This window comes from Notolepis coatsorum (assembly GCF_963971535.1).
Source record: "Notolepis coatsorum genome assembly, chromosome: 8".
Classification (NCBI taxonomy): domain Eukaryota; kingdom Metazoa; phylum Chordata; class Actinopteri; order Aulopiformes; family Paralepididae; genus Notolepis; species Notolepis coatsorum.
The window spans coordinates 128204579-128217078 of NC_140172.1; the positions used below are offsets into that span (position 1 = coordinate 128204579).

Genomic DNA, 12500 nt, shown 5'->3' on the forward strand with positions numbered 1-12500 from the left:
CCAGTTTGCTCGCAGTACTCCCCGCGGCGTCTTCGCCATCTTCGGCCTGTACGACAAGCGCTCGGTCCACACGCTGACGTCCTTCTGCGGCGCGCTGCACATCTCCCTCATCACGCCCAGCTTCCCCACGGAGGGCGAGAGCCAGTTCACGCTGCAGCTGCGGCCCTCCATCCGTGGGGCCCTGCTCTCCCTGCTGGACCACTACGACTGGAACAAGTTCGTCTTCCTGTACGACACCGACCGGGGTGAGTCGCAGTGCTCGATACTTTGAGCTCCTGACATTTTGCCTTTTTTTTTCTATACATTTTTTGGGTTTTCTGTATTTTTCACCCATCCGAATTTAGTCGTTATGCCAATTCCCTTCCTGGTCGTTGCACGCGTTGCCCCACTGTCGGCCTGGGGAGGGTGTAGAACTAACACATGCCTCCTCCGATACATGTGGAGTCGCCAGCCGCTTCTTTTCACCTGACAGTGAGGAGTTTCACTGGGAGAACGTAACATGTGCGGAGGTTCACACTAGTTCACACTCCCCCAGATCCCCTCCCTGCTGAACAGGCGACCGATCAGTAGGAGTCGCTGTTTGCAATGACCAGGACTCATACCCCACCGGCTTCCCACCCGCGAACACTGACAATTGTGTTAATAGGGACGACTGACAAGCCAGGTACAGCTGGATTCGAACCCAGAGTCTCTCGGTGGTAGGCGAGTGCTTAGACCTCTATGCTACCCAGCCGCACCAACTCCACTTGTACCTTGTTTAATTTTATATGCAGTCATGAAAGTAAAACAAGGGCAATGATGAAAACGGAAAGGCTGCTCCTCATCTTCTCTAATAATACCACACAAGACAATACTCATTTATTCACATCACCGGATATACCTCAAATTGGAAGGATATATACGGCAACATACGTAGGCTACTTTCTCCTATTATAATTTAAACAGCCGGTATCGATCTCACAATTACAAACACAAGGATTAAACTGAGAAATTCTCGGCCAACGTTATAGGGTCCTTGTGGGAAGAAAGGGTAAGTAATGTATAAGTTGTCCTTTTTATTATCGTAGAAGGTTTTAAAATGAAGTAGTGAGTTAAAGGAGGCTAAATGAGAGATCCTTGCTAGCATGAAATTGAATTGACCTATCTTAAACTTTGTTTGTCCGAGGGAAGCAACAGTTATGATTGGAGGATCAATAACAGAGGGCGGGGCTTGGGATAGGTCAATTGCTTTGCCGGGGAGGCTCTACCACTGACTGCCAGTCTTCAAACAAACAGAAAAGAGAAGGAATGACAACAGATCGTCCCTGACATGTGTACACTCTCTCTCTCTAATGCTTTGCTTCGTGCCAGACTTTGGTGCCAATTCTATTGAAGACCATGAGAGATACATAGAGAAGCACACTAATACTAATAAAATGTGTCTTATCAGATGAAAGAACACACATCAGAGAATACTGACTGATGGGTTTTTCCAAATGTGTGCATTTGTTTATCTGCCATTGGTCTCCAAACAGTATTCATAGATAATTATTGGTCTACTTCACAGGGCTCATGGCAAATAAAATGAAAGAGTTTAGTAAAATTAACTAAATCTCTATTCATCCTTCTTAACATCCTCCTAACATCCTAACAAATCATATTTAGGAGGATGTTAAAATTAAACGTTTACAAACGTCCTCTGATTATTAATTGCTCATTGGTAAGGTTACAAATGGACCCTTAGCTATAAAACAACGGCATACATTGCATGGCTATCATAAACCTTTAGAAAAACGTTTTAACAATCTTCTGATAATAACGCATCGTAAATTACAAATGAAACAATCTCTGCCGTGAAAGAGAAAAATCAACACCAGGCTGTAAATTAATTCCATTTATGTCTGGTGCCCTGCTGTGGCTAGTGAAGGAAATTGATGCACACTGGAATACAGCTTCCAATACTTCAATGGCTAAAAAAGCCTCAGCAAAGCCTTTGCTTTTTCATTAAAGTACTGGAAGCTGAAATCCAGTGTGCTCATATCCATTTCCTTCAATCTTCATGTTTACTTCTATACTAACTGTATGAAGGAGTGGTCTGTCCATTCACCACTATACTAACTGTATGAAGGAGTGGTCTGTCCATTCACCACTATGCTAACTGTATGAAGGAGTGGTCTGTTCATTCACCACTATGCTAACTGTATGAAGGAGTGGTCTGTCCATTCACCACTATACTAACTGTATGAAGGAGTGGTCTGTCCATTCACCACTATACTAACTGTATGAAGGAGTGGTCTGTTCATTCACCACTATGCTAACTGTATGAAGGAGTGGTCTGTCCATTCACCACTGTGCTAACTGTATGAAGGAGTGGTCTGTTCATTCACCACAATGCTAACTGTATGAAGGAGTGGTCTGTCCATTCACCACTGTGCTAACTGTATGAATGAGTGGTCTGTCCAATGTCCATTCACCACTGTGCTAACTGTATGAACAAGTGGTCTGTCCATTCATCACTATGCTAACTGTTATGAAGGAGTGGTCTGCCCCATTCATCACTATGCTAACTGTTATGAAGGAGTGGTCTGCCCCATTCATCACTACGCTAACCACGGAGAGAGCTTTCAGGTTTGGCACCTGTGTGCTCAGACTTAATGACCATTATTCCTTCATTTATAGTTCCCTTGCCTGGCTCCAGGAATGATCTGGAGACGCAAGGTGTGGAATACATCACACACAGGGAATGTTATTAGGATTGCCGTTAAAATGATCAAAGGCTGTTTTCAAATGTTGGATCAATAATAACGTACCATGAGAGTAGACTGAAGAGGTCATGAAATAACAACATCATAGCGGTGGAATAGTGCGTAGGGTTCCATGGTGGAATAGTGCGTAGGGTTCCATGGTGGAATAATGCGTAGGGTTCCATGGTGGAATAATGCGTAGGGTTCCATGGTGGAATAGTGTATAGGGTTCCATGGTGGAATAGTGCGTAGGGTTCCATGGTGGAATAATGCGTAGGGTTCCATGGTGGAATAGTGCGTAGGGTTCCATGGTGGAATAGTGCGTAGGGTTTCATGGTGGAATAGTGCGTAGGGTTCCATGGTGGAATAGTGCGTAGGGTTCCATGGTGGAATAGTGCGTAGGGTTCCATGGTGGAATAGTGCGTAGGGTTCCATGGTGGAATAGAGTGTGTACTGTAGGGTTCCATGGCCACATGATTTTTTCATTCCGTGCAGATTGATTGATTGAATGAAAATTGTATTAACAGATTGCAGAATGGGTACAATACAGTACGGCTCAATACACACAATTGTTAAGGGGATGCAGACCAGAGAAAGACTTTCGTCTTGTTTACATCAGGGTCCCCCATTTTCAATTCATAATGAATTTTAAGTAAGGGTGCAACTTGCTCCGTGCAATCCATTCTTTGTGGATCCAGCCCTACAGTATGTGTTTGCAGGTACTGGGGACAAAATTCTATAATAAGTCATAACATGAAATGATACTGCAGTAGAAACCGGTCCTGAAGTATAGAGGGCATTGTGATGCTGAAGTGCAAACCTTACAGTTTCAGTTTCACAGCAAATAACATAAGCAGTACTGTAACCTTAATATAATGTAGTTGTAAAGAGATCTTGCTGCTATAGACCACCGACCGCTAAGTGGCTAGGTGAGTGCACTTGAAACAGACTATATTTCCAATGCTGGATTAAAAAACGGTGTCTCTGGGAGAACCCCCCCCCCCACCCCCCTCCCTATCGTAGCCTCTCCAGACTTAGCATTGTTTAAAATTAACTGCCAGTCTTTTTTTGGAAACCTAATTTGAAGCTGCAGCTAACATTAGCAAGTAAATCAGGCCCCCGATGGCAAGTTACTTATCTTTCGGCGTCAGCATTTTAATTCCCCCCCCGATTTATCAAATAAAATGAGGATTTCTCAAACAATCCGATGCTAAAAGACCGCGACGCAACCATGGATGACAAACCCCATTCGTCTTTTGCCATAGAGAAGGATTTTTCTGGGTCCCGATGTTCAATATGAAGCCCAACGTGACAAAGCCACTTAAGTGGTCCAGATGCTGAATGACAGGCGTGTTTCCCATAATGCACGTCCAACGTCGGCCCGGGAATCTAATAGACAATCCATCACTAATTCCCTCCCCCACGGCTGCGGTGTCTCTGTCCCTCGGCCCGGCGCGCCCTTGGAGGGGTGGCTCTGGAGGGGTGGCTCTGGAGGGGTGGCTCTGGAGGGGTGGCTCTGGAGGGGTGGCTCTGGAGGGGTGGCTCTGGAGGGGTGGCTCTGGAGGGGTGAATGGATGGTGCGCTCTGAGATAATGGGTGTTCCTTGTCCGAAGCCTGTCTTGGGGGCCACCCAGAGAAATCAATATCAGGCAATAGAGGCTGCTGTTATGCAGGGACGGCTGGTGTTGTTGTGGAAAGAAGGGCGGAGAGGAAAGGAGAGAGAGAGAGAGAGAGAGAGGGATGGAGGGATGAAATTTGAGCTGATGGGTGGATGGAAAGCCCCGGCCTTTGAAATATTATTAGAAACTACTGTCAAACAACTCTCTCTCTCTCTCTCTCTCTCTCTCTCTCTCTCTCTCTCTCTCTCTCTCTCTCTCTCTCTCTCTCTCTCCTCTCTCTCTCTCTTCCCCCTCTCTCTTTCTCATGAATATGCACCAACATATCTCTATTTTTCTTTGTTTTGCTACCCCCTCTCTTTCTCTCTGTCTCTGTCTGTCTCTCTTCCTCCATCTTTCTCTCGTGAATATGCACCAACATATCTATATTTTAGCTTTTATTTGCTCTCTCTGTCTCTCTCTCTATTTTTCTCTCTTTCTCTCTCTGCCCCCCTCCCTCTCTTTGCCCCCCCCATCTCTCTCTCTGCCCCTCATCTCTCTCTGCTCCCCCCCTCTCTCTCTATCTATCTCTCTCTTTCTCTCTCTCTCTCTGCCCCCCCCCTCTCTCTCTCTGCCCCCCCTTTCTCTGCCCCCCATCTCTCTCTGCCCCCCCTCTCTCTCTATCTATATCTCTCTTTCTCTCTCTGCCCCCTCTCTCTCTATCTCTCTCTGCCCCCCTCTCTCTCTATCTCTCTCTGCCCCCCCTCTCTATCTCTCTCTGCCCCCCCCCCCCCCTCTCTCTCATACACGCACGAGCCCCACTTGTCCCACATTTCCATTTGCAATCAGGGAGATGGTATCATGCACCACAGCTCATATCAGTGCAACATGATGGAGACAGAAGGTAATGATGCATACAGAAATAGCTGCAATTCTCACATCCATACATTTCCCAAAAGTGGACAACAAGTCTTTCAATCTTTTTTCACGGCCACTATGGGGACTGCAGTGCATGTGTGGAGTAGAAATACCTTCAGACAGGCCTGCGGAATACAGTGTCTGTATGGCCCACAATCGAATACCGTCATTCCTCCTTCCCTCCCTCCACTCCTTCAGCTTATCCTGAGTCCAACATGCTTGAATGAGCAAAAGCCCATCCTCCCCTGAACAGCAACTCCAAGGCCTAGTCATATCAGATCCAGCATTGTCCACAATAGACAAGGAAAGTGCAGCCCTGCTGCACACCTATCAGGATAGGGCATCAGCCAGTGCCTCTCTGAGTCCCTCTCCGTGGTGCTGAATCAGAGGCGTCTGACAGAATGGTGCTGAATGGACAGCTCTCTAGCAGGGCTGTTGTTAGGGCCCCTGTCACCTCAGTACTGTCACTAGGAACGGCTGACTGTGCCTGTCACCTCAACAGGTGCCTGTCCCTCCTCACATGGCCCTGTTAGCACTCTGTTAGCAGCTATATGGCACCCTGATCAGGGACTCATATTGCTCTTCAAGGGGCTTTGTCTAGTCTTTGTATGCAGTCTGTTTGTTATGTACAGTAGGTGCTGGGGGGAAATTGCATAGATATTCCTTTCCGCCAGCGTTTGAAGTCTTCACATTAGCACGCCTAAACAAGCTGTTCAGAATGATTGCAATTTGTGATGTCATGTGATGATGAATTAGCTGTGATTAACCAATTAGCTCTTTGGCTTTTTGGAGCCAGGAACACTGCCTCTCCAGAAAAAGGAAATCATGAATTTAAAATGTGGTGTGTGTGTGTGGCGGCCGTATGCTAGGTATAGATTACATACCTGTGGAACTCTACTTGACATTTTGGGATATTATTGGACCGGTATGGTTAGAAACACTTAATTATGCTACTGAAAATGGTGTGTTCCACAGAGATCTAAATACAACCCTGATCACAGTTATACCCACGCCTGGTAAGGAGTCAAGGACGAGATGAGTTCAAAACAGAGGAGAAAAGAGAAGAGGAGAGCAGAGGAGAGCAGAGGAGAGCAGAGCAGAGGAGAGCAGATGAGAGCAAAACAGAGGAGAGAAGAGGAGAGAAGAGGAGAGCAGAGGAGAGCAGATGAGAGGAGAGCAGAGGAGAGCAGATGAAAGCAAAACAGAGGAGAGAAGAGGAGAGAAGAGGAGAGCAGAGGAGAGCAGATGAGAGCAAAACAGAGGAGAGAAGAGGAGAGGAGAGCAGAGGAGAGGAGATGAGGGCAGAGGAGATGAGGGCAGAATAGAGGAGAAGAGAGGAGAGCAGAGGAGATGAGGGCAGAGGAGAGGAGGGGGGAGGGGAAGAGATGAGAGGGGAGAGGAGGACAGAGGAGAGGAGGAATTGGAATGTGCCAACCACCGCCTAATCTCATAGATAAATGGTAAATGGCTGCATTTACAGTATATAGCGCTTTTATCCAAAGCGCTTTACAATTTGTTCCTCACATTTTACCCATTCACTCACACATTCACACACCGACGGCGGAGGCAACCATGCAAGGTGCCAACCTGCTCATCGGGAGCAGTTAGGGGTTGAGTGTCTTGCTCAAGGACACTTCAAAACACTTCCCGGGAGGAGCGGGAATCGAACCAGGAACCTCCAGATAACCAGACAACTGCTCTACCTCCCGAGCCACTATGGATGACGACCTCAAGATATTCTCCAAGGTCTTAGCCAGTAGACTTGAGACAGTGGTTGGGAAAATGATTAGCCCAGATCAGACAGGCTTTATTAAGGGACGGCTTGGCTCTGACTATATTCACTGACTCCTACACATACTTAGCGCAACACATAGAATTCCACCCGCCTGTGGCCATCTATTCTTGGATACTGAAAAGGCATTTCATCGCCTTGAATGGCCACATCTTTGGAGGGTTTTAAAATAATTAGAATTTTGAGAAAGATACATTTATCAATATGATTCAAACATTGTACGCTAATCCTACAGCCAGGTTGCGTGTGAGAAGAGGCTTCTCTGACTTATTTGACATAAAACGTGGCACAAGGCAATGGGGCCCTTTGTCTCCTTTGATTTATACAACGAACCGCTGGCACAATTAATTAGTAACTGTCGCCAGATCTCCCCTATTATAACAGGTGCAACATCACACTCAATATTGCTAAATGCAGACGACACTATTAATCTGTATGGCAGATGTTCAATGAATTCCGGAGCATACTGGAGACATTTGGGTATCTTTCGGGGATACAAGGTTAACCTATCAAAATCAGTACTGATTAATACAGACAAGAATTAGGTGTCCTTCCCTTCCCAGATGAATGTTTCAAATGAGGTTCTTTACTTGGGTATTAAAGTTAGTACTTCCTTATCATTTATAGTAGCAAAAAAAATAAAAAATAAAATACAAGAAGATATTAAAAGATGGAAACACCTCCCAGAATCGGTCGCAGCCCATATAATATATCGGTTGTTAAAATGAACATCTTACCCCGCATTAATTTCATTAGATCAATGATCCCTCATGCACCTCGAACAGCATATTGGCAACAACTAGAGTCTTTACTAAGATGCTATATTTGGATGGTAAACAACCCAAGTAGTCAGCTCTTCAGTGCTCTTTCGGGGGAGACAGTGGTTCAGGAGGTAGAGCGGTCATCTGGTAATCAGAAGGTTCCTGGTTTGATTCCGGCTCCTCCCGGGCAGCACGTCGAATTGTCCTTGAGCAAGATATTTAAATCCTAACTGGTTAACTAAAGCAGGTTGGCACCTTGCATGGATAAAATTGCATGGTTTTGGATCAAAGCTCTATATAAATGCAGTCCATTTACCATTTTCCAAAAATCTGATGGGGGGGATGGGCGTGTCCAAATTTTAAAACCGTATCACTGGGCATTTGTATTAAGAAGTCTCAGCTATTGGATGGAGGAAGATACAATTTCATCATCTAAGATGAAAAGAGTTTTTCCTTATAGTTGTGTCTACCAAAAAGATCGCTTTATATTACGGTCCAATTTTAACTCATATATGCTTCAAGTATTTAGAGCAGCAGAAAGATTTCCAAACACAACAAGAGTGTAAGGTGTATAGGGATGGGTACCGAATTCATTGTACACTTAAACATTTTTTTTACCTTTTTTCTTTTCATGTCAACGTGCACACGCACAATATACGCTTACCTAGGATTTGACTTGATTCAACAACAAAGCAGTTGGGGCAATGGCAAGCCGAAAACGGTCAAAAGTGTAGTTATTTGAAGTTTGGATTTTTTTTTAGGTAGGTAGATTACATTTTTAGAGACTAAAGTACAGAAAAAAGGTACCGTTGGGTACCGGTATCGATTCACAGGTACTGGTACCGGTACCGTATCGGTTCAAATGTGAACGGTACCCATCCCTAATGGTGTAGGACATCTCCACTATGGAACAATAAACACATTTTAACTGAGGGGAAACCATTTACTAACAACGCTTGGGAGTACAAAGGACAAAGGACATAATATTAATATTCAGGACATAATCTTAACTTTCATGAACTGGTCTCTCAATATGATATTGATAAACGGTCTCTTTTATTTTACTTTAGAATAAGGTCTGCCTGTAGAGTTGATGGGGTACTTTGGGGTTCAGATTAAAAAGACCATCCTATTCTAGGTTGGATGCAGAGTGCTCCTAAATTAATACTGTCATATATCTATGACAATTTAAACTCTGCCTACATTAGGCATGAAAGCCTGGGATAATATCTCAATTGGGACAGGATTTGGATTGGGATGTAATTTGGGATAATGTTACGGGTGCTTTAAAAAACCCAAACCATCAGTTTATACATGTTAAATTCTGTCATAGATCGTATCTAACACAGAGCATTAGAAATAGAATGGAATTGGTACCTGACCCATATTGTTCATTTTGCCCCCAGGGAACCAGGAATATTAGATTTTTGGAGGAAGGTTATTAGTACGCTTGCAGGGTTAGCGGGGGTACAATTACCAATGGATCTAGTAAACGATGACTCTCACCTTTCTCTTACGGAAAATAAAAACGTCTGCAAAGTCTGACAGACAGGCTTGACGGCAGCCAAGAGGATTAATAGTCCAGCGTTGGAAACCTCCCTGTGATGTCACAAGTACTCACTGGCTTAGGAGCTTTATGGACATTTTTACAACTATCTTCAGCACGAGTCAATGATGCACAACCAAATACGATTTTTATTGTGGACAGATTTGATATCTAACTTAAAATACCTTATAACTAGATAATGATGCTATCCCTGAGTGGATATTATTATCCTGGTGGTTGGAGGAGGGGAGGGGGCGTGGAATGGGGGGGGGGGGATACAGGGAGATCAGGGTAGAGGAATAGGATAAATCTAAATGTTTTTTTTGCAACCTGTATTGTTGTGATTTGTAAGATGATGATGTTACTTTAAAGATCAATGATAAAAAAAAAAAAAAACGTGTTGGTGTGTGTCTACACCCACCAGTACTGGTCACTACAATGGAAGAAAGAGATGCTGGATGCTTGATTTAGACTAGTTTCTTAAAAGAGAAAGAAATATATATGTTCCATAGATTCAACGAAGTCATATAAAACTGTTGAAAATAATAATAAAATGTCCCGTAAAAATGTTCAGTGAAGCGCAAGGCCATCGTCGTCATTCTTTATTTGACAGCCTAAATTATTGTCTTTTTTCCGCACTCCTTCATCTGTTTATGGCGGGAAACGTGCCTCTGTCTCGCCCCCACCTGCCCCACCCCTACTGACGGCAGTAGCAGCTGTGGAAACAGGGTGCCGATCGGCAAACCCTTAACCCTTTCACTGCCACACTACAGAAGGTTAACCCTTTACTATCACACTAACCGACGGTAACCTTCTGTAGTGTGGCAGTGAAAGGGTTAACCTGCTGTTGTGTGGCAGTGAAAGGGTTAACATAATGTGTATTGTCGCAGTGAAAGGGTTAACCGTTTGGTAGTGCGGTAGTGAAAGGGTTAATAGACCATCCAGATTATTCACGGTTGGCTTTTCCTTTGAATGCATCCCGATGCTCTTTACTTCTCTTGAACCTCTTTCTCTCTCTCACCCTTCATTGCTCTCCTCTCTCTCTCTCACCCGTCATTGCTCTCCTCTCTCTCTCTCACCCATCATTCCTCTCCTCTCTCTATCTCTCACCCATCATTCCTCTCCTCTCTCTATCTCTCACCCACCATTCCTCTCCTCTCTCTATCTCTCACCCATCATTGCTCTCTCTCTCTCTCTTTCTCTCACTCTTCATTGCTCTCCTCTCTCTCTCACCCATCATTCCTCTCCTCTCTCTATCTCTCACCCTTCATTGCTCTCCTCTCTCTCTCACCCATCATTCCTCTCTCTCCCTATCTCTCTCACCCATCATTGCTCTCCTCTCTCTCTCTTTCTCTCACTCTTCATTGCTCTCCTCTCTCTCTCTCACCCATCATTCCTCTCCTCTCTCTATCTCTCACCCTTCATTGCTCTCCTCTCTCTCTCTCACCCATCATTCCTCTCATCTCTCTATCTCTCACCCATCATTGCTCTCCTCTCTCTCTCTCCCTCGCTCTCTCACCCATCATTGCTCTCTCTCTCTCTCTCTCTTTCTCTCACTCTTCATTGCTCTCCTCTCTCTCCTTCTCTCTCTCACCCTTCATTACTCTCCTCTCTCTCTATCTCTCTCACCCTTCATTGCTCTCCTCTCTCTCTCTCTCTCTCTCTCTCTCTCTCTCTCTCTCTCTCTCTCTCTCTCTCTCTCTCTCTCTCTCTCTCTCTATATCACCCTTCATTGCTCTGCTCTCTTTGATTGATTGATTGAAAACTTTATTAACAGATTGCAGAATGGGTACAGTACAGTACCACCTCTTTGTGTCTTGTCGTTTAACAGGACTTAGCGGCGCTATGCGTCTCCTTCCTTTACCTTAACCTTCCGTTACAAACGTCGGAAATGGTTTGTGCTGCTTGTTGTCTTGGAGACGATCCCCCCCCCCCCCCCGACATGTGAAAAATGTCGAGGCCTTCTTTTTGCAACGGGGTGGAAAAGCACAGAGTAAGTGGAACATCATCGCTATGAGCTCGGGCGTAATCTTAAGAAAAAAGTGTTCTGTATTTCTTGCACTGCCATTCCTTCCATTACTCCATTACCATTACTGTGTGTGTGTGTGTGTGTGTGTGTGTGTGTGTGTGTGTGTGTGTGTGTGTGTGTGTGTGTGTGTGTGTGTGTGTGTGTGTGTGTGTGTGTGTGTGTGTGTGTGTGTGTGTGTGTGTGTGTGTGTGTGTGTGTGTGTGTGTGTGTGTGTGTGTGTGTGTGCGTGCGTGCGTGCGTGCGTGCGTGCGTGTGTGCGTGCGTGCGTGTGTGCATGTAAGCGTGTGTGCATGTACAGTATGTGCGTGTGTGCTCACGTGCACTACGCAGATGCTTGCAGATGAGTGCATATATCCAGCATATGTCTGTGTGTATGTGTGTGTGTAATGCGTGTGTGCCTGTGTGCGTGTGTGCTCACGTGCACTACGCAGATGCTTGCTATTTGAGTGCATATATCCAGCATATGTCTGTGATGGGTCTATTTGTGCGTCTGCTTGTCACTGGGGTTTTGGAGGCAGCAGCACTCTGGCCTGAGGTTTTTTTTTCACACAGAGCGCCAGGCATTCATCCCGTATTGACTATACTGTAGAATGTGCCCACGCATGGCTGAGCCCAGTCAATGAGCACACGTCTGACTCTGATTCCCTGCGTCAAACCCACCAGAGATACAATGGGCTGGCCTAGGATATACTGTAGCTATCTGTGTGTGTGTGTGTGTGTGTGTGTGTGTGTGTGTGTGTGTGTGTGTGTGTGTGTGTGTGTGTGTGTGTGTGTGTGTGTGTGTGTGTGTGTGTGTGTGTGTGTGTGTGTGTGTGTGTGTGTGTGTGTGTGTGTGTGTGTGTGTGTGTGTGTGTGTGTGTGTGTGTGTGTGTGTGTGTGTGTGTGTGTGTGTGTGTGTGTGTGTTGCGTACGCATCTATTCGATTCCTTCACTGGATTGTGTTTTGCTCCTATTTCCAAACAGTGTGCTCCTCTTGGTTGAGTGAATGGAGGGGAGATGAGAGGAGGGGAGAGGAGAGGGGGGAGAGCAGAGGAGAGGAGCGGAGAGCAGAGAAGAGGAGCGGAGAGAAGAGGAGAGCAGATGAGCGGAGAGCAGAGGAGAGAAGAGCAGAACAGAGGAGAGAAGAGGAGAGCAGA

At 45.4% G+C, this 12500-nt stretch overlaps 1 pseudogene across 1 annotated transcript in view; it reads left to right on the plus strand.

Annotated features, from left to right (window-relative positions):
• Nucleotides 1-12500, plus strand: part of LOC311233557 (glutamate receptor 4-like) — a 136512-nt pseudogene that overhangs the window by 66779 nt on the left and 57233 nt on the right. The window contains exon 3 of the transcript in view: nucleotides 5-245. The product of the transcript in view is annotated as a glutamate receptor 4-like (transcript). The remainder of the gene's footprint in view (nucleotides 1-4; nucleotides 246-12500) is intronic.